Raw genomic sequence first — 23,443 nt, 5'->3', positions numbered from 1 at the left:
ATATAAATCCTCTAATGCATAGTCTATACCTCAGTAGGCTATGTTATTCTCATTTCATGAGACTTCTACAAATAAATCACCATTATTAAAAACTCAAACATCTTAAACGAATACAAGTGGTGGTCTATAATAACAACAACCCCACCTTTATCTGTCTTCATCACACATAAACGTTTATCATTAGAAAACTTGAACAAAAGATCTCTTTCATCAGGAGTTAAGGTATAAAATCTTTTTCTCTTCTTGTGGCGTCATTCCCTGATGCTATTTTCACATAACTGTTCAAAAAGCCCAGTAGGTGGTGCTAAAGGGGGATTAAAAATACTACTTCTCCCCAACTCATTGTTAGCAACATTTTCATTGTTAGATATCATCAACTATTTGAAGTTCATTTTCCTAGTGTACAGTTTGCATTCAATTAGGGTATCCATTACCTTGAGGTAACTAGATGGGACACACTTAAACCTTTTTTGAAATGATGAACCAAAAAGGAAGTATTAGCCAATGAGGAAAAATTATATATAGCAGTGTTTTTTTTTTTTTTACTTTTTATTGTTTTAATTGAAACACTGCATGGGTTATTGGTTATTATGTTCTAATGAAATGGATAGCCATGTTGCTGTCTCACCACCCTCCGGCAAACTCCTGTATTCTTTTGCCTACATCCTACCTTCTGCTTGCCACCCCAATTTTCAATAATGTCCTTTCCACCTCTTTTCGTACACAACACACGTGGCCAGAAATGATCCATCAAAAAGCCTTCACATTTTGCCCTTGGCATTTGCATAGAGGTCAGCATAGCACACCAATGCTGAGTGATGGTGAATGGTATTTAACTTCTTATGGCAAAAGCTGAAGATTTTCATTTCAGCAACAGTTGGCTAGTTTTTTTTCATGCCAATATTCTTAAATATGCTGTACTATGAGAATACAGAGTAGAGGCAGAGTAAAGGCACACCTTTGAAACAGTTACTCTAACAGTTGTTAGATTTTGGTGTAATGACAGGCCAAAATGTGATGCAAAAATATAAAATTGCCACACAATACAGCTAGGATCCTGTCAAAGAAGGGACACCTTTTAAATATTAGTAGTTAACTTGAGCAGCTGACAAAATTTATGCATTTCTGAAATAAAAGCAAATTATAACTCTGATCAATACAGTTATTTATAATTGTAAACCCTCCACATTTTCTTCCAAAATTGCCATTTTGAGGAGGGATTATTAGGGGGAGAGCAACATTTTGAGCCAAAATTGGGGACAGTTGAGAGGTTTGGATATTCCTAATTCTATAAAGCAATTTATTTGTACATACCTCTCAACTTCTTAATGCAGAAAATCTGCACAAGGCCAAATATATTGGAGGAACATACAAACAGTACTAAAAATTGCTCTTGTATAAACTTAAGACAGTTGATAGAAAAACAGGTCTTGCTTTAGCATGCATTTTTCAGAAGGTTATTACGTCTGAAACTCAATGTCTGTCATTATTTAGTGACTTCATTCCTAAATTATTTGCCAGAAAACCACACATTTTATGAGGAACAAATCGAAAATAAGAAGCAAAAATCTGTTCATTCTGCAATAATCTGGACAGTTGAGAGGTATAGTTCAGCTGGGTTTGTCTGAGTTTGCTGCCCTTCCCCCTCACAAACTCATTGTCGAATGGAGCCTTCCCCCTGCAGCCATTCCAATCTCCCATTCCTTGGTTATTTCACCCCATTTACCATAAACACTGTAATGTGCAAACTGCTTTACTTCTGCGATGATTTGGATTTCATTTGAAAGTTTTATTTTGCATTTTACAGCACAAACCCTAATAGATATCTGCTAAACAAAGCAATGCAGTCTCTCAATGAAAATAGACTTACCATTAAAACTTCTCTGATCTTGAAACTCACATTCATTGAAACAGTATTGAAACCCACATTCAAAGAAAATACATTTTGCCAGTGGCAGATAAAGATTAACTTTGGGCTGTTTTCAAATCATAGGCCCCTTGAACACGAAACATACACATGCTCTGTGATACACATTCCTGACTTTGTACAATACAGTACAGTTGTTAAACGGCATTTTAAATTTATTGTTTTGAACATTTTTCCAGTAAGCAATGAAACAAAATGCATGCACCAATAATGACAAAACTGCCCAATTCAGAACATTTCTATCATAAAAGTCGACTCAAACTTCTACAGTCCACCAGTATCAGTAAATATGCACAATCTCTGAAGAAGTAAAAGCCATCTAAATAATACCACATTAAAGAAATCTGTAAATAATGAAGAGGTTGCTGCTAGCAAACAGCTTTATTTGTCATTGTTTCATCTATAAATAAAGTGCCTGTTGCCCTTGAGGAATAAATTGTCTATGTTGCATTAAAAAAATGATAAGCTAGTAATATCACAATAGGGAATGGATGGCAAACTGATAACAGGTTCATAGTTACTTAGTATCTTCACCAAAAAGGACTGCAGCATCCACCCCCTTTACAAGGCAGTACAGTATCAGCAATGCATCCATTAACTGTGGGAGTAGAAGCCACACCCTTTTACATCAAAAGCATGTACACTACCTGTTGTGCTAATAGCAATGCAAGCAGACTCAGCATAAGCAGCACTAAACGTTTGTTCCCCTGCAGCTCTCAGCTTCTTGTAAAATCTACTTGACACTAAGCTGTAATTCTGAGCTTTGCAGCACAAGAAATCTGGAAAAAGGCAACATTTATTGGGGGGGGGGGACAAAAGCCCAAAAACCAGGGTCACATTTTAGACATTGCTTGTATAATGTTGGAAAGTTGCTTGAACAAAATGCTGTGTTACCACCATACATTTTACAGCCAAGTCTTGAACCCAGGGGACCCTGTGCAAAACAGTCAGAGCAACATACCACTATGCCAAATCAGCTGTTTTCTGAAAGAGAATAAGACTAAACCTTAAATGGCTACCATTTAGTGAATTCAGTTCTCACCATAGCTCTCAACCTCATAGCAAAAACACGTTGACAAAGCCAGTAATCGGGGAATATAGCCCCCAAACATATTCAGTGAATTCAGTTCTCACCACAGCTCTTAATCTTAGCACAAAAAACTTGGACGAAACCAATAATGGGGAAATACAGTCCCTAAAATAGGGACAATTTTCAAATATCCATGTTATAAACTTAGAAAATTGCTGGAATAAAAGGTTTTGTGTTACCATGTACTTTCTGAAGAATATGAAGTCTGAAATTCAAAAGCCTGTTATTTTTATTTAACTTTTGTTAACCAGGAAAGTCAGACTTGGAACAAAAGCCAATTTTCAGCAGAGCAGGGACAAACACTCCAGACACATGTCTTTGTAAGATGGGAGGACATGCAGACTCCACACAGAAGGCACCACAGCCAAGAATCAAACCAGAGAACCTGTAGCTGTTAGGCAATAATGCTACCAGTGCACCACTGCACTACTGAATTTGCAAGTTAAAACAAACCTACGGAAACCACAGATTTTATGAGGAACAGAACAAATATGAGGCAAAAATCTGCAAACTTTTTACAAATGGTGGTGGGTAGGGAATTCAGGCTCTTGTCACCTGCACCCAAGGTACAGGGTTCAAGCCTGAGTATTCTCTACCCACCACCATGTGTTCTCTAGCCACCAGCATATAGCAACTGGGGCATCACACACACACACACACACACACACACACACACACACACACACACACACACACACACACACACACACACACACCTCTTCTCCATAGCATGCAGTCCTTACCTGAATGATCTGCAGCAGCCCTGGATTCACACACCTTAATCCAGTTGCAGCAACGGTTGGTTTCCTTAGCCTGCCTGTGCAAACTAACGGCTTTACACACCTTAATCCACAGCAGCAAAATCAACAGCTGGTTTCCTGGCTCCGTGAGAGTAGGCTGGGGTTTCCTGGCTCTGCGAGATTAGGCTGCAGGCTCCAGCCTGCAGGCAATGCAGATTGGTGTCCTTCAGTTCTGTGTGGCTGTCACCACATAGACTTCTGTGGCTGCAGGGCAGAAATGCCTTTCTCCCCTATCCGGACTGCCTAACACAGCAATCTGTAGTTCTGTGAGTACCAGGAACTCCAAGCGCACATGAATGGAGTTCCTGGACTTGCGATTTTTTTTTTTTTAATTTTGTATTTCATTTTTTTATTTCTTTTCTTCTACAGGTGGGGGGGGGGCTGCAGTCCTATAGCATGAACTGCCCCTGGTAATTGTCATTAACACCCCACACTGAGAAACAGGTATATTCCTTTCACAGGAATGCAATGTATATGAATGACAGTATATACATCTTATCAGAGAAGTATGTCATTACATGGGCCAAGCATAGTGCTGTTAAATTGGCCTGTCCACATACACATGCATTGGTCCAAAGATCTGTAATGCACATTACAAGATGTTCCAAACAGTGAAGTTTTACTAATTACAAATGTGCACTTTCACACCATTAAACTCAGACTTCTCATTTGGCTCTTGTGATTCATATCGTGCTGTTTAGACTATCTGACTAGATAGTAAGAATTTCAGTTCTCACAGTGATGAACGTGTGTGTGGGGGTTCTATTGACTTGTATGCAATGCCTCACTGTCAAAAGTGCTGTTCCATTCAAGAGAATATATTCAAGTTAGGACACTGCTCCCTCTGCAATTTATCACACTTTTACCACAAATATCTTCTCTGCATTACACTGAAGAGGTCATCATGACAAAAGTGCACTCTCTTCCCTTAAGAATCATATTTGTCCTGTGGCACTTGTGGCTAATACTGCATTGTATAGATTGTATTATTAGATAGGTAGGAGACTCAAATTTCATAGTGGTGTGTGTGTGTGTGTGTGTGTGTGTGTGTGTGTGTGTGTGTGTGTGTGTGTGTGTGTGTGTGTTTGTGTATGTGTGTGTGTCTGTGGTTGCAATATCAGGTACAGATAGTTTCCTGAACAGAAATGCTGTATCATCTTCAAGTCATGGCAAATATTTAACCTGGTGAGTTTTTCACCATTCCCTTACCCTGGTTTACAACAAAAATCATTTCTGCAACACACTGAGGAAGTAATCATGTCAAAAGTGCACTCTCTCCTCTTAAGAGCAGACTTCTCCTGGGCTTTTGCAGCTAAGACTGTGTTCACTGCATTCTGTAAATAGATAAGCGGGAGTTTCAAATCTCACACTAGTGAACTTGTGTTGCAGCTGCAATGCCAGGTACTTATAGCCTCTTAAACAGACATGTTGTATCAACTTCCATTCAGGAAGCAAGTTAACTTGGGCAATTATTCCACCATCACTTTATTCCACTTTTACTACAGACATCTTCTCTGCAATACACTGATGAGGTCATGATGTCAAAAGTGTACTGTGTTCCCTTAACCATCAGACTTATTCTGTCATGCTTGTAACTAATTCTGTGTTCTACAGATTGTACAATTATGGAGGCAGGATGTTTGAATTCAACCTTGGTTAAATAATGTGAGTGTTTCTACTGTCGTATGCAATTGTTTCACAGACAGAGGATTACCTTATAAATTTTTACTACCCCCAGGCAATGCCTAGTTTTGGAAAGGCAATGGTTACATCATGCTATCAAAAATTAATTATATCACAATCGTAATATGAGTTGTCCTATGGAACTGAGTGTTGATAGTTTGCTCTCTAGACCACATAAGTAGCGAGAGAGGAGATTTGAATACAGTGATCTTTGAATATTGTATATGCAAGTTTGTCTGTTGTGTTGTGCAGGGAAAGCTTCTAATGCATGTAGCTGTGTAGTGGTACTGTGCACTTGTAATACTTTTTAGATGAACATCAATGTATTAACAAATTGTGATGTAATTCATGCAAATTGCCAAACAACATCTCATGTGATGCATGCAGTTCAGATGGTATTCTGTACCTTGTGATCATAGGTAGTCTGTTCAAATTCATCCATTTATCCTTAGACCCACTTGTGTCAATATGACTGTGAATGTGCATGTAGGTAACAATGCTGCCACCCAGGTATGTGATATGTACAGGTATGGCTAGAGATTCCTATTACAAGAATTTATGCTAATGTTGTGGACATAAATTCTTTATTTCATAATGATGATGCCATGGGATGACAGGTGGCTTTCCCATGAGAAGTACTAAGGCGTCACTGTGTCATTAGGACATCAGACAATGTTCTGCATGCTGTTGCCTTAGGCATATGTTTGAATCTTTGTTTATACACACATTGATCATGATTTCCATTCTCCTATCACAGTGATGACTGAATTATGCATTGTGTGCTTAGGTATAACAAGCAGCAGGCAATATTGTGTGAGAAAAAAACATAGAACATCCTTTTAAAAAAAATTCAGGTGCACGCATATTCCTTGCAGCAATAAGAAGATGTCAGTGTCACAGCTTCATAAATCCAATTATCTCACAATTTTAGCAATAGTTTCACCTTGGTACATTCATTCTACATAATATCATATAGCTTCTGTCACCACATAATTAGGTGTTCAAACCACACATTGACTGACTGTAATCATTGTGTGTTCTAATGCTGTTATGCATGAATGACATCCACAGCTGTTATAATGTGTACAATTACAGTGGGTGAAACCTTTCCCATTCCTTTTATCTCAAAGAAATTGTTTGCAACACAGCCATAGATGTAATGACTTCACATAGGGGCGTATCACAGTTTTTTTTAAAGTTCCACTATGGTGCATGTGATTCAGAGACATCATTAATCAGTAAACTTACTGTACATACCTTGCAGTTCAGTTTCAGTCAATGGTAACATTGTGTGTATGTACTGACATTACACAAAGAACACTGCATGAATTTATTATTCTCAATTTTTACTTTGGAGAAAGAAATATAAAGTCATTTTGTAACATCCTACCAGTGAAACAATTGCACTGTGAATGTCACTTTGTAACTGCTCCTGCAGCTAATATAGTCAGTAATGACCTGTATTGTATATCTACATAGAACGAGTGTGTTTCAGTTCTGGTAAAATGTTGTACAAAAGAACAGGATCAGCTTTCTTTGCTGAGAAACATTGATATTTTCAAAGTTGTATGAAGATTAACATAATTACCTCCCAGTCAATATTCTGACAAAAAATCATATTGTGTAAAAATGTCATTTATTACTTCACACATTAATTTCTTTTAGTTTTCACAAGATCCATTGCTATGTCATGTGGTAGATGCAGTCAATACACAGCTCTGTAGAATGTGCAGTATGATAGACAGGGGTTTGAATTTGGGTCTGTCAGGTAACTGTGTCGGATAGGAGTGTCTTAGGCAAAGGAGGCATTTTATGGCACATTCATAAGCACACATTTTTAAGGCAACACCCTCCAAGGTAGAGAATCTATACCCATTACAATAGGAAAGTGATGTAAGCCCTTCAAGTGTGTTTATCATGACAAACACAGTAGGCCTGTTTCTGTGGTGTCACAGGTTGCTATGCATCTTTCAGATGTCTATCCTGGAATGTGTTCAAGTTTGGCAAGATGTAAATGTTGAGTATGTAATTAAGTGTCCCCAGACATTGCTTAATTTCCAAGGAAGAATGCATGTCTTCCTCCAAACACTTACGTATTACTGCAATTGTTTTCTTCACACTATACAGCTTTATAGGACACGAGGACTTACATAATGTTTCATACTCTACGGTATGATGCCATATTATCATACATGTGATTGTGCCTGTGTTAGGACTCTTTCTTGTGTGTATGGGTTTTTTGCATGCTGTTATAGCAATGTTGTCTATAATGTCTTGTGAGGATGTCCAGTATAATCATGTAGTAGATGCCATCCATTTACAAATACAGACCTTGAACTACTGCAAAATCATCATATATGTGTTGTCATTTGCCACTTGTGTATTTTGAGTTCTGTTATATTACTGTTTATGAAGTACATTAATTTAAGATAATAGATGCCCTCCATTTATAAATACTGCTGACTATGGCTGTCAAATGACAAAAAATGGTAAAACACGCCCTTTCTGATATGCATTACACAACAGCTCATTCCTTCTTGTTTATGCAGGATGAAGTGGAGAATATAGGACGTCAGTTATCATACATACATTCCCTGTATAAACATGTCATATTCATTAACTGCAGTGTATGCAAATAGCCCCTAATGTACCCACTTTCCTTGCTAACTCATATCTCAGCTCAGCATATTATCAACATTGATATCACATTTACTAGCCTTTCTTACAATTTAGCATTGTGTCGCTCTCACATTCATTGTTAGCATGTGTTTTTAGTTATTTACAAGGGTAAGAACTGAAAGCAGGATTACTTACTATTACATCAATACGGATGACTTTCTGTTTAAAATGCTTCTTTGTGAGATAATCACATTTGAATGCATTAACTAAGTAGATTTTCTCCATTTACCCTCCTCTCGCACTTATGTCTACACTATTGACATTGTATCCTGTATACATTCTTCCCATTTAATGTCCCCTACATTTTAATTGTTGTACTCATTTTGACTTTACTTCATATAAGCTGTTCTCCCATGTTTGGACAACAGGTTTGCCTACAGGCATGCAATTTTGTTTACACTATGTGCTGACACTTACCTGCTCTGTTTCATGGCTGCCAACACTACTGCTGTCCACAAAAAAGTGTTTGCAAATGTGTAAACGCAATGAGCAGCATGCATATTCAATGAGTGTTGCTGCTTATTACACTAATTATCTGTAGTGATGCCTGCACCATTGTCAATGAATCCCAGCTATGGACTAATCTGATCATATGTAAGTTGATGCTTTATTGCTTCTTACTAATTTAAGCTTCATTGTTTTATTTATGCACTATATAATTCTGTTTGAAAGTGCTGTTTATGTAGCCTGTACTTTGTGTAGGACATATCATGGAAATCACATCATTACAGGACTTTGCAGCACTTTAGTTTGTGTACACAGCAATAAAAACATCACTCAATAGATGCTTAGAAATGTGCATGTAGCTGCTGCATAGAAATTACTGGTGTAAAAATAGTGCATGTCTGTAGAATTGGAACATTACATACATTTCACTTCAAAATAATGAAAACTAATATGAGACTATAGAATGTGAAAGAATAAGTGGATATATAAAAACCTGTTTTACTCATTATCTGTCTGAGTTTGAAATATGGTTGAATTCACAGTTCTTAATATGTGCTCAATGCCATTACTTTCAGAAATACAAAATAAATAATGTCAAGAAAACATTTGCAAACAATCTAGTTAAAGCTGATTGCTTTGTATTTTTCACATTCTCAGCATGGAACAAGACAGTTAACTACTTAATAAAATATTAATGTGTTCACCATATAGTTTACACAAGAAAAGTTGATGAGGCTTAAAAGCAACAGATTAACCTGGTTAAGCTATTATATAATAGAACCATTAAAGGATATGATCTAGCACCACGTTAAAAGAAGACAGGAATGGCTTAAGGTAATTGGGTCAGTGCATCTATCATAAATACATGCATAGTTAACATCTAGGAAACACACAAGTGACTACACATCTGAACCAAACATGTCTTAAAGGAAATTAACTTCCTTTTAAAGTAGGGCAGTACAAAGAGTTAATGAGGATTCCTTGACTTCTCAGATCCATGGAATGCAGGGGACTTTAACAGCTATCTTAAGGCCCCTGTTACAAGCTTCACAGCACAGCAGATTATGTACGTAAAGTTAAATCTCACCATTCCAAATGTATTCTCCCTGAGCACTACTTATCGTAAAACCCATTGTGGTTTACCTTACACAATAAAGAAATAATGAAACTACTGAGTTTGTGAAGGTAAGTCTGTTTCTGCTGAATCACTGCTGCATCAGTTATTTCTCCTGCCAACTAATGCCACGCTAAATCACAAAAATTAGGGATTCCAGAATCACAGGTGGAAGCTTAGGAACACTGTACATATAATTTATTCAGCTCCACATCCCAGTAATCCGTCTTTCTTTTTCTCCCTATATCTGGTGATCACTAGTCTTCCCATTTTTTGATCAGTCCATTCATTCTGTTTGGACAATATCCAGTCATGGGAGGTTATCATCTAGGTACCTATCAATCTTATTTATTTGTGTCCCTATCTCTACCCCTAGAAGTTGATGTACATGCTCATACAAACAAGGGATTGCAATATTTTCTAGTTTATGATAAAGGGTGCTCCCACACAAATGCAATGAAGGCTAATGCACAAATATAGCTTGATACAGCAAAGTGCACATTCTCCATCTATATACTGCATGGTATGTACCTCTTCTCCCTGGGCTGTATATGCAAATAATCTTTTACAATCAGTATACTACCCAGATAAGCAAACTAAATAACATTGTAGCAGGCAGGATTGCCTCCCTCTCACCAGGATGAAGTATATAGTTGCCTGCTGACATCCAACATACAGAGAATTCCTTCTCCCTTGTTTTGAGATTCAGGAAAGAACACAGTGAGATGAAAAGACTGATTTAAAGTAAATGTAGGCACAACCTTAGGCATAAAGTAAGGGATTTTTTTTTAAGGTTATCCCAACCCTGTGAAAGAAAAGAAAGAGCTGGATAGACATGAGGAATTACAAGTCAGACGCTCTTCTAGCTGAGAGTCAGACAAGTGAGCAAGTCAAGAAGAGGAATTTCAAGTCGGCCTGAGAATCTGGATTAAATGGGTGATCAGTTGTTTGCTTTTCTAAAACAAACTTAAGAACTGATGATGGGGGCAGCTGCTTTCAAGGTGGATGGATATGTAACATAACTTTCAGAAGTAGATTTTTGGAGTAGAAAGAGGGGATCCAAAGGAAATCAAGCAGAAATATCTGCTAGATGCATCTTGATGGAAGTGTAAAGTAGCCCTGATTTGAGAAATTCAAACAGATACTGGAGAATCAGAAGGGCCTCTGCACTGGATGGGTCCTGGCCACTCCTTTGGCAACAACTAAATTTTTTTTTCCACTTTGACAAATACAGTTTTCAAATTGCAGGTTTTCTAATTTCTTTTAACACCTTTGCACATCAACAGAAAAAAAAAATATCTATATTCTAGACTGTCAGGTGTAGGATCTTTAGGTTGGGCTGAATCAGTGTTCCCTTGTCTTGTGTGAGTAGGTCAACAATCTAAAGAAGTACGACATAATTATAGGTTCAAAGGTTCATAAGTGTGTACTAGGCTAATGGCCCTGGAGCCTTTACAAACCTAGCCCATAGGATTAACCTGGCATCATGCCACCTGGTCAGTTTCATGAGAAGGAAGAACTAATGTCTGGGTTAATTGCCTCAATCATTTTCATGAGAAGGAACAACTAATGTCGGGGCCAGAAGGGAGTTACCAGAGTTAGTCTTGCAATGTCCATCTGTATATTTAGAAGAACTCTGAGGAAAGGGGGGAAAGGCATAGAGGAACATTTTATATATAGGAAAGAAATGGCATCTATTTTCCATGCCTTTCTACAAGGCATCCTTCCAAACAATTTAACTGTCTATTGTGAATGGAGGTAAACAGATCTTCTTGTGGTATAGTTCACTAGTGGACAATCCCTTGAAATACTTGTGTGTGTAATATGTATTTGTGAGGGTATATCCTAACTCAATTCATAGTGTCTGCTACAGTGTTTCAGTCTGACATAACGTAAGTTGCCTAAAGAGAGTGACCCTGTAGTCACAGTTGATTCAAGACATTTAACACATTTATCAAGGCTATCATTTCTTTGATGTTAATATGATTCTTCTTGAAATGTGGATCCCAAGTCTCATAAACTTTGAGTTATTGGATACTGCTACCACCAGGCAAAATCTGTAGCATCTGTTTGTATAGAGTGGGTTGGGGGAGACAGGAAAAAAATATGTGTTCAATTGTATTGATTTGCATATCATAGGAGTTCCTTTTTGAAAAAGCTCAGGCCTAGGACAGGAAAGGACAGACTGTGCCGGTGCTGGGCCCCTGAATAATTTGTGGAACCACTGAATCTTCTTGATATGGACTCTGGCTAAGATGAGACAATCATTCATATAAGGAAAAATATGGATTAATTGCATTTTGCAAAAGGCAATTATGGGAGCCAGGCATATCTTGAATGCTCTTGGAATGTCAAAAGTGTAATGTTGTAAATTGAAAATGTAATCCAGATACAAAAAAAATCTTAAATAAGGGCTGAAATATTTGTGGATCTGTATATGATGGTAAGTATCCTTGAGATCTAGAGTCTCAGAAAGCAATGTGAAGGGGTGAGGGGAAACAGAATCTGGAGGCTAAGCATTTCAAACACTGGGATTTTTATGAATATATTTAGAACTGAAATGTCTAACCGTGACCTCCACCTGCCTTTTTTCTTGGATATTAGCAGTATGTATGAGTAAAATCCTTTTCTCTGCTGGTATTTGGAAACCAGTCTTATCACCCATTGTAATAGTGTTTGTGAAAAAGAGAAGAAACATGTTGGTTTGATTTTTTTGGATAAAGGATTACTCCTGACATTGAATGGTATGAGCTCCCCTGCCATATATAGCCCTATTATTCCTAATACTAAGAACCCACATTTGCTCCCAAAATATGGCAGGGAAAGAGCCTAAGTTTCTGCTGTTTCCATGGAAGGGCAGGACAGAGTAGTGAGGGGTGACAGAAGGAATGCTCACACAGATGTGCATCTTTCTCTAAGCAGGCCTCTAGGAGACTTGATCTTTTTCTTGGTATTCTACAGCCTTTTTTCTCATTTGTTGTTTCCTTGACTTGTGTTGCCTGGTTCAAAAGATTTTCTGAAATAAGGTCCATGGATGGAGGTATAGTTTCTATTATGCTTTGGAATTGGGACTGAAAAAGTTAGTTTGCTTTTTTCATCAAAACAATTTAAGCCCTCAGCATAGGAGCTGCCAACCAGGAGCTCTTCATCTTATGGGCCATTATGGGGCATTACGGATTTGGGATTTAACTTTCTCAGGAAATGCAGTTATCTGAACCTGGCATATGATGGCATTTCAAATTTGGTGAGTGCAGCTCAAGACACTGCATAAGCTGCATTATAAAAACATTTTAGGATATATTTTGCAACTTGAGATACAAAAGATAGCATCTTAATCAGGGGAGATATGGGATTAGTTGGAGGCAAATTAGAAATTATCTGATTCATGTCAGATAATGTGGCAAAAAGGAATTTGGTCACACATCATCATAATTTATTTTTCTGAAGGGATGGATTATAAAGGTATAAACCTTCTTGACATAACTGCTAAACATCATTCCACATTTTTCGATGGGCTTGGGGCTTAACGAGGCTAAGGGTTTGAAAAATCCATCCTTATTCAAGGTAGTAACAGTAGGGTCTACCACAGAGTTTTGGAAAATATATTTATGTGAATCCGGTACCTTATATAGTCTATCGGCCTTTACTGATTCAGTAGGCAGACATTTCCCTTTTAAGCTGACATAAGAAACTTTAGACCTCAGAACTTTAGTCAGAATATAGAGGTCCCCAGTGGCAAACTTATCTACCCAGAAGCCAACGCACTAGCAGACCATCAAAACTGAAGGCACAGTGTAGACAAGTGTATGACTAATGCTTAAGTAGTAAAAGAGCTCTGAATTTCGGTGCCTGCACATCTCCTTTTATACCAACATGCCCTTCTGCTTCCTGAGATGAATAGTGCAATTGAAAGGTGTCCACAAGCTTTTATATACTGGTCACATGTCCAGTCCGCTTCAACAACGAGTGGACAAAGTTAAACCTGCCAAGGAAAAGAATTCCCAAATTGCATTCTATCCAAAGAATGACCAAAACACTTTTTAAGTGATTTTTGCAGGGGGGATTCCACAACTCTGATCCTATATACAAACTCCATGGTCACACCAACTCAGAGTATCAGGAAATATCCCTGAAAAAGGCATCATTGCTGGCACAGCTCACCAAAAGTCATTTCCTATGAGGGAGCTGCGATTCCTGCCAGGATGCATGTCAAGCAAGTAACTCTCAGAAATTCAGCCTTCATCCATCCGTAGGTTACCCATCCAATACTTGTCAGGATGTATCCCATATAACTTTGTTATTACAGCAGTGATCTGATGATGAACACAAATTAATACATAAATAATCGTGCAACAATCTAATACAATGCTCTTCCTGCTGCCTAACATGGGTTCTTGTATGGCTATATTATGGACATATTCTTAGTGAACAATGAATCTTTATGCTGAAAATGATAATACTATATATTGTATTAGACTTAGAAAAGACTTTTAGATGTGAACTGATGTTATATTTTTTGTTACAAGGGATAAAACAATGATCTAGACTAAACTGATTTAGATGAGGCTAGGATTATCTTTTGTATACATTTTAGACAGTCTGATGATGCATTCAAATAAACTATGCTTTGTACTTTACTTTACAATATTCTTATTTATTTATTTTATTTATTTATTTAAGTTTGGTGACCAAGGAAGTCCACTGGGCCAAGAAGAGTCTGTTTTCAGTGGAGGCCCAGGGAGAAAAGCTCTACAATAATTGCAAGTCATATTTCACATGTTACAAAAGGACATAGTTCATACAGCTAATAAAACATTTACAGATAAGTTTGATGATATTTGCAATTGGCTTGTCACAATGTTACAAAAATGAAAAGACATAATCCAATAGAAAAATTTCAACATTTACATAAAGTGAATATTTTTGTTATAAACTCAATTGTAGGTTTAATATTTCAAAATATATAGCTACTAGTTATTAGTAAGTTAGGAAAATATTTTGCATGGAGAGGGTAATAGTATATTTGAGATTAAAGAGTACAGTACAATTGATATTAGAGAGAAAATTAGATTTTGGTAGGAGAGGGATTGTTTTGGGTGGGATGAAGTAATAGCAGAGGTAGTTGGATGAGTCAGTGCAAGGTGGAATGAGGGGGGGGTTAAGTTGGAGCGTGGCAAGGGCATTCCCATTTGGAAGAAAGATGAGAGAGTAGCTGAGATTTGAAATTTGTATGGTTAGGTAGGTTGCGTAGGTGTGTGGGGAGAGAGTTCCACTGCTTAGCTAAGGAATGGGACAGCAGTAGATGGCCAGGAGGTCATGCAGGTTTGTGGACCTGAAGGAGATTTTGGTTTTTGGATCTGAGCAGTGGAAATGTAAGGTTTTAAGGAAGTAGCGAGCACTGGGCAGTTGGCAGGTTTAAAGATGAGCTTGTGGGCAATAGTGAGTTGTAGGTAACTGAGGTAGTTGAGTAGTTCAAGCCAGTTGAGGGTGAGGAGTGAGTGGCAGTGGTGGGATGAATTTTTTGAATTGGTTGCAAATTTAGAGATCTTGTGGTAGCAGGATTCAAGTTTGGACAAAAAGGCCCAGATGGAGATTAGTGAAAAGAGGTGTACCATATATAAGAGAGGAGAGTAGGAAGGTGGATGCAAGAGTTTGATGTGTAGAGGGGCTTAGGAAGCGGTTGTGCCAGTAGAGGAATCCTAACTTTTGGTGGGTTTTCTTGATTGCAGAGCAGATGTGGGTGTCAAATTTTAGTTCTTCATCAATAATGATGTCAAGAAGCTTGGTGTTGGGAACAATTTCAAGGAGGGTGTTGTTTTGGCTCTGTGTGGTGAATGTGGATTTGTCAATGGCATATTTGGTAGGGGAAAAAACATTAGTTTGGTTTTATTTGCATTTAGTGTCAGATGGTTAGACTGCATCCAGGTTTCTGTTTTGGAGAAGGCTAGTTGGGTTTTTGCTAGGAGCTCATCGAGGGAGAAGGCTGAGCAGATGATTGTTGAGTCATCTGCATATCGGATGATAGATGAGTCTGGGATGGATTGATGAAAGTTGTTAATAAATAGGTCAAAGAGAAGAGGGCCAAGAACAGAACCTTTTGGGACACCTGTGGGTGTGGAAAGGAAGAGGGAGGTTGAAGTTTTCCATTGGACAGCTTGTTGGCGGTTGGACAAGTACCTGGAAAACCAGGTGATGGTGGTGGGAGGGAGGTGTAGGGTGGAAAGTTGGGATATAAGTAGGGTGTGTGAGATGGTGTCAAAGGCCTTTGACAGATGTAGGAATAGTGTGGATATGAACTTGCCTGAGTCACGTTCGAGGTTTATGGTTTCAAGAAAGGAAAGAAGGGCAGTCATGGTGCTGTGGCCAGGGTGGAAGCCACGTTGGGTAGTGGAGATGAGATTGTTTAGTGTTAGGTGTGCCATGAGTTGTGCTTGCATTGTTTTCTCTAGTATTTTAGAAAGAGGGGAAAGGATGGCAATAGGCTGAAGTTGGTGGTATCAGCATTTTGCCACCTTTGTGGAGGGGGATGATGTAAGCATGGCACCAGATAGAAGGGACGTATGATTCTTGTATGGATCTATTTATAAGAATAGAGATGAGATAGGCAATGCTGTGTGCAGATTGTTTGAGGAAGGTGGGTGGAAGGTTGTTGGGTGCATTGCAACAGGGTTTGAGTTTGAGGAGAAGTCTTTTGATAGTGTTTGTTGGGATGGGCTTGAGGCAGAAGGATGTAGAGGAAGGTTGATGATTGGGGTGGTGGTTGGAGCAGGAGGAGGTGGTGGTGGAGATGGCCGGTGGGAAGGAGGCTGATAGTTTAGCTATGTAGTCTATGAAGGTTGGTGAGGTTGGGATCTGGGCAGGGGTTTTCTTTGTGGCCAGGATGTAGCATGGATGAGATGGAGTCCCAGAATTTTTTGGGATTTGTTGAGTCCAAGGACTGGAGTTTGAAGTAGTGGGCTTTGCAGTTTTTAATTATTATTTTTTTTGCAGAGTTTCATAGTTGCTTGTACTCTGCGAGGGTGTTAGGGTTTTTATGTTTTTGATATTGTTTCCATGTTTTGTCCCTTTGGTGCAAGGCTAGTTTAGTGTCTTTTGATAACCATGGGCAGGGATTGGTTTTGATGCATTTGGTTTGAGGGGGGGGGCTTGCTGATTGAGAAGGGTTAGGAATGAGTGGTTAAAGTAGGAAATGACATCATCTAGAGGAAGGGTTTTTAGAGGGGACCAGTCAGTATGCTTTAAGCATTCAGAGAAAGTTAGAGGGTTGAAAGAGGAGAGGTTGCAGGTTTGGATGTAGTGGTGTTGTTTATGCAGTGGAGATGGGAGATGGTTGGCAAAGGCTGATAGGTGATCATTGAGAGGATCAGGTAATGTTCCGGCTTTGGTGATAAGGTTTTGGTGAGTTGTTAGGATCCAGTCAATGATGGTACCAGAGTTACCATCTTTATTTGGTCTGGTTGGAGATTGTATTAGTTGGGAGAAGTTGTACAGGTCGATTCTGTGGGACAGAGCTTCAGAGTTAATAGTATTCCAGTTGATGTTGCTATCACTGAGTATATAGGTTTCATTTTTTATATTGGAGGAGAACCAGGACTGGATGTTTTCAAGAGTTTTGATATTATCACCAGGGGGAATATAGAGGGCACTGATACATATGGACTTGTGGTTGTTTATTTTTAGTAAACCTATTATAATTTCAGCATTGGCAAAGGTTGGTATTTTATTGGAGTAGTGAGTTATGGTATGGGAGGTGGGGTAGATTATTGCTACTCCACCTCCTTTCACGTGGGCTCTGTCATTGCAAATGATTTGGAAACCCAGTGGTAGGATTTCACTATCTTTTATATAGGTTTTCCTTTCAGATTTCAAAAATGGCAGTAATGTTGGGGTGGTTATGGGAGAGCCAGGCATGGAGGTTAAGGATTTTGTTTTTTAGGCTTTGTGCATTAAGTGTTGTAAGGCAAATGGACTTTGAGTTTGTGGTTTGAGTGGAGGGTTTGGTGAGATTGATGTTACAACTCATACTTACAGATAAGTAATTACCTTGTTTGTAGAAACAGTTAAACAACTCATTCTACAGTTATTATAATTTTTCCTGGAAACTTTACTTCTAAATTGTTAATATTTATTATCCTATTAATTTCCTCTAAAAAAAGAAATTCTTTAATCCATCACTTTTTCATTAATTTTCCTCCACAGGATGAGAGTAGCCACAACTACCCGCATACAGTGCAGATACAGAATTCTCTTTTCCTGTGATTTTCTTTCCATATGTCATAACATGTAGCAAACATAAATCATTTTCTCTTTCTACGCAAAACCAAGGAAACTAAACAGTGTTGTGAGCGTCATTAATTGTGATATGTATGAATGCTACAATCACGCCTAGTACTATCCTCTGTTATTGTGCCTTCATTTTTGTTGATATTTCTTCTATTATAACATGAATATATTTTTTTCTTCTGTACCTATTAATATTATCATAAATCATGCATTCATTTAATTATTTAACTTCTTGAATATAACTTCCCAGGCTTTTGTTATGAAATGGCATTTCTCCTTAGCCTAAAATCAATTTGCAAAGTGAAACAAAGTAGACAAACACAGCAAACAAATAGATGTGTGAGTGACTGAACACTTGAATAAATATTGGTCAGTTCATTCTCCAGTTTATAAACAAGCTATGAATGGTGATGGTCATTCCTTTACATTTTTATATGTCTTCTCAAAGAATGCAAATTGGTATTAGGAGACCTAGGTATGCATAACAAAGAGAACCTGAAAAAAGTACATATTAGTAGAAAACATAACTTAGCATATAAACAACAAGAAAAACCCAGCCAATTTGGTCTTCATTGTGTAATACCTTAAACCTGCTATTGTGGAGACCCATGCGTTATATACAATTGACCCCTTAAGGACATACCAGTGTTTCAGCTACATAACTTCTGAATGTCCATGACTTTTTACTTTTGCCATTGCAGGTACATTCTAACAAATTAAAAGCCAAACCCCACTATCTGTAATCAGGTCATCTGCAAATGATTTAGCTGTCTGTACCCAAGAACATGTACTGCATTGCTGGAAAAAGGGCAGCTCCCTTCCATATTCATGATGAGACGTGCTGTGTTTCACCTTTTTTTCCTAAACTCCACAGCATAAGTGGAGTGTTTAGCCATACTTCGAAAACACAGAGTTTAGAAACAAGTCTAATATCCATATGCATTAGGATGCATACAATAAAATACCCTAAATAGTATCCAAATCAAAGAATAAAATAGGCTTTCAGACAAACCAATTAGTAAAAATTACAAGAAAAACCCAGCCAAGCTAGTGTCTGCACTGTGTTATCCCCAAAGCATCATGAAGTGGAGGCCCACAGGATACACAAAAATGATCCCTTGATGACATAATAGGTGTTCCAGCTACATGACTTCTGAATGCAGTGTCATTTTACTTTTCTAAGTCTTCACTTATGTTTTTAGACTAATAAAGCCAAACCCCACTAGAAACGTGGAAAGATGGGGGCACCTCTCTCCAGCAGCGCAATGCACATTCATGGGAAACCTAGTGCTAAATCATTCATAGACAACCTGATTACAACTAGTGAGATCTAGCTTTATTGGGACATTGCTCATATGTAATCTGCTCACCACATACCTGCAGAATTATCACTTACTGTCTCATAAAAAGCATAGTCAAGGAGGAGTACTATGACTGCACTCTGAACCTTAACAGATGACATGCTCAGCAACATGGATAGAATCAAACAATTGGGTGGTCTCTTCATTAATTCTAAAAAACACTGACATGGTGGATCACGCCACTCTAGTATGCCTCCTGACTGATATTGGTGTGAGCTCGCAGACAGTTGAAGTGTTCCAAGCATCTCTCACAGACAGATCCTTCAGAGTAAAAGTCAGCTCTTCCCTCTCATCTGACGCCACCTTACAATCCAGTGTACCACAGAGATCAGTGCTCGCCCCTGTCCATTTCTCCATCTTTGCTAACAGGCATCAGTTTGATTTATTCCATCAGCAACTTTTATTTTATGCTAATAATATGGTCCTCTATAAATCTAGTCTCAGACACCAAAATTCTCAAAGTCAGGTTCAAATGGATGTCCTTGACATGAACAAATGTTTTACATGTACAAAAAATATATATATATTGTATTTAGAACAAACACAAGATATCAAATGTCCTGGACAAGACAACTGCAGCACAGAAAGCATCACTTCCATTAAACACCATGATATTTGGCTAGATTTAATCTTTAACGTTCAGAAACACATTAAGAAAATCAGATTATAAGTCAACAAACTCATCTATTGTGCCCCAAAATTATCACAATTTTTCTCATGTCCTGCCAGAGTTGTCATAATTAAATGTTTCCTATTTGTCCAACTGGGAAACTGTTTAGTGCTATTTGCTATAGACTCCAAGAAAAGCATGCACTGTTTCAGATTTGAAGAGTACGGGCATATTATAAATGACCCATCTGATTTGTGTCACCACCGAGAGAGAATTGAGGAGATTTGTGATATACTTTTTACCGAGGATAAATGGTTTGTTTAGCCTTGCCCATCTTAAATAAACAGACTTTCCAGTAACCTATGCTAGCCATGCTCCTGAATCCTAAAGGAGCTCCTCAGTATAATGCTGCAGCCACATGGGGTAGTATAACTGCTTCACCAGTACATCAGTGGGGAGCATATATCTTTGGAACATTTTGTGACATTTCCAGTTTCTCTGAGGTCCTGGGAATCTCAGATTTTATGCATGCTAATGTCAAAGCCTCCACCTGTTTACAAGGGCCTGGGATATATAACAGGAAGGTCCTCAACTCCCAGAAGTGCCATATGTCTGGAATTCTCAGGACATTATTGTAATGTTTGTGCATACCACCCAGGTGGCTCACATGAGTATCTCATTTAACATTTGTCCAATTTATACCAACAGTTCTTGTGAGGGAAGCTTCCAGTGGAGTCATTGAGCTGGTAGGTACACAGGTGCACATGCATATTAGATATATAGGAGTATGCACACAGGTATCATGGAAGCAGGTAACAGTTCACATATAATGGCTGATTGCTTACATATACACCCATTGGGTCATGAAAGAAATGCCTACAATGCAGTCCATAAGAAAGCACAAAATATAGAGTACTGTATATTTTGACTACTGAAGGGATGCTTCCAATGTTTAAACACCCATGGAGATGCTTGGTAATACAGTATAGACATCTGCTGGAAAATATTTGTAATGTCTGTTGCGTTATACAACATGACATTATGCAGACATATGGAGAAAATGTTGCACATCATGTCAAGATCTTACATACCAATTTAATCAGCAGCAGAAGAACAGTGTGGACAGTATCAGAAGAAACATACAACAGCAGTACCACAATCAAGGCAAAGGTTTACACAGTAACTTTAGCACTGGAAAAAGGTGAAGCCTGGTCTGCAACTAAGGGCAGAGACACAGAAAACACAGAATACAATTATATATATATATATATATATATATATATATATATATATATATATATATATATATATACAGTATCACACCCACTCTTTGCAGACCACCATGGACACACAGGTTAGTGGGTCCCTGGGCCCAGTCAACATCACCTGGACATGTGTGGGGGCAGAGTCCATGTTACTTTTACCCAATATTATTTTATAGGGTCATGGAAGGTGAATATGGCAGTCATGTACTCTAACATGTTATGATGAGTTAGGGGTCACATTCCACAATGATGGGGTCAAGCTGCAATAACATGACTGTTTGCCATGTCCACTCTTTTGGCTTGAAGTGTCAAGGCTTGATACAGTTCATGGCATGGAAAGGATATAATTACAAGAACTTCTCAGTGTACCATGATAGTGTATCCCATGTGATGAACCTGATCAGCAGCATTGCAAATGATCTGGATGGCAGTCTAGAGCAGAGGTAGCAGTCCATGTATTCTCAGGTGAAAGAAAAGTGGTTGAACTATGGGATTATGTCTGAGCATCCTGGTGAAGCATATCATATGCTGAGCTGATGGATTTCTGCCTGCCATGACCTGGAGGATGCCTGCAATTAGGGATGGCACGTCTTTTACCCACAAGACAGAATGATGTTGTCTTAGCAAAGGTCTGTGTATTTTGAGTTGGGATGGTCTTTGCCTGACCACTTTGCACATGGAGCCACCCTTGCCCAAGATCTGCATGGCATTCAGCACCAGACAAAATGGCATTTTCAGTATGTCTCATGGAAGCACCTATGAAGGCATCATTTGTGACCACAACAAGACTGTGTGATCCCTGTCCCTTTGCCACTTGTCATGGTACAGTTAATAAATGTCACCCCAAAGCCAAGGACTGCTCTCACCTTCTCCATAGTAATATGGATAGCAGTCTTCTGTGCATGGGTCACTGACCTGCACTCTTGCAGATTAATACCACGTGTCCTAGTCAAATCAACAACAGACCTGTAATTACACCAATGCTCCTTCTTTGCCTTTTACCTATGAAGGTCATGCACACCTCAGAGGTGGCACACATTTTGGATGATGAATGGGTTGTGGATGCAGGTGGAACCTATGATGGACTTTCAGGTCAGACATCTGTCATATACTAGTGATATTGTGTGCTCAGTATGCACCTCTGTAGGGGCTTCTGTCATGGTGGTAGTGGGTGACCCCCTCCCCCCATGTAGCACTGCAGATACCATTTTGTCATTGTAGTGTGCTTTCTGCACGTCCCCACTATTATTATCCAAGACTGCCCTGCTTACATCATCCCTATGTTATACTGTTGTGATGGAACTTCCACCAGTAGAATCTGTGAATCTGGAACAGATATTACTGAACTGTCAGCCCATACATAAATGCCTCTATAACCTCTTGTGAGTGCATACTGCAACACATGAAAAGGCAGCTAGTGTACACTGACAGCAATAATTTGTAATGCAGGTTGTAGAAGATGCAGATCAGAGGTACCTGAAAAGTTAGATGAACCAGCAAGTCCTGATCAGCCTTTCTTTTCAAAAATAAGAGTTTTCTTTACTATACTGTAATTTGCTTTACATTCTATAGTGACATATCAGGTATTGTGATTAACTTCCTGTGGCGAACCTTCGTGTTGCAATGAACCATACCTTTTCCTTTCCATGGAGGCTCATACCAGAATCATGTCCATTTTCAAATCCAAGTTGATTTAAGCTCATCTGACAGATTACAAGAACCCAACTTGTATTAGCGAATATCATGCCTGGTACTATAGGTTAAAAGGCAAGTTCAAAGTATTTACCAGGGAAGACTGATCTAGTTCCTCTATGCTGTATAAATTATAGGACTGATAATTTGCTTGGGGCATTATGATATATTACACCATGATTTAAATAGTTGCATTAAACATTATATCCTTTAAATAGTGAACTCACATTTTGGTAAATAATAGAGGTATCGTTTGATACAATTGAAACTAGATTATCAATTATATTTTACAGTGCTAAGTGTAAGTCAAGCATGAATAGGTAGTTAATTGTTGAGAATAAATTATAGGTTGTAGTCCAGTTAAAAGGCTGTTGCAGCGATTGATGTAAAGATCCTGTAAATTAGGTTTTAAAATAAAACTTTTGCTACTTAGATTCAGTGGCTGATCTTGACATTAATTTTCAGGCTAAGCAAAAATTCCAACCAGAGAGA

The sequence above is a fragment of the Protopterus annectens genome, chromosome 2.part0 (assembly GCF_019279795.1).
Source record: "Protopterus annectens isolate FY-2018-M chromosome 2.part0, PAN1.0, whole genome shotgun sequence".
NCBI lineage: Eukaryota > Metazoa > Chordata > Ceratodontiformes > Protopteridae > Protopterus > Protopterus annectens.
The sequence above is the reverse complement of the archived record's forward strand: the minus strand, read 5'-3'. Positions refer to the sequence as shown.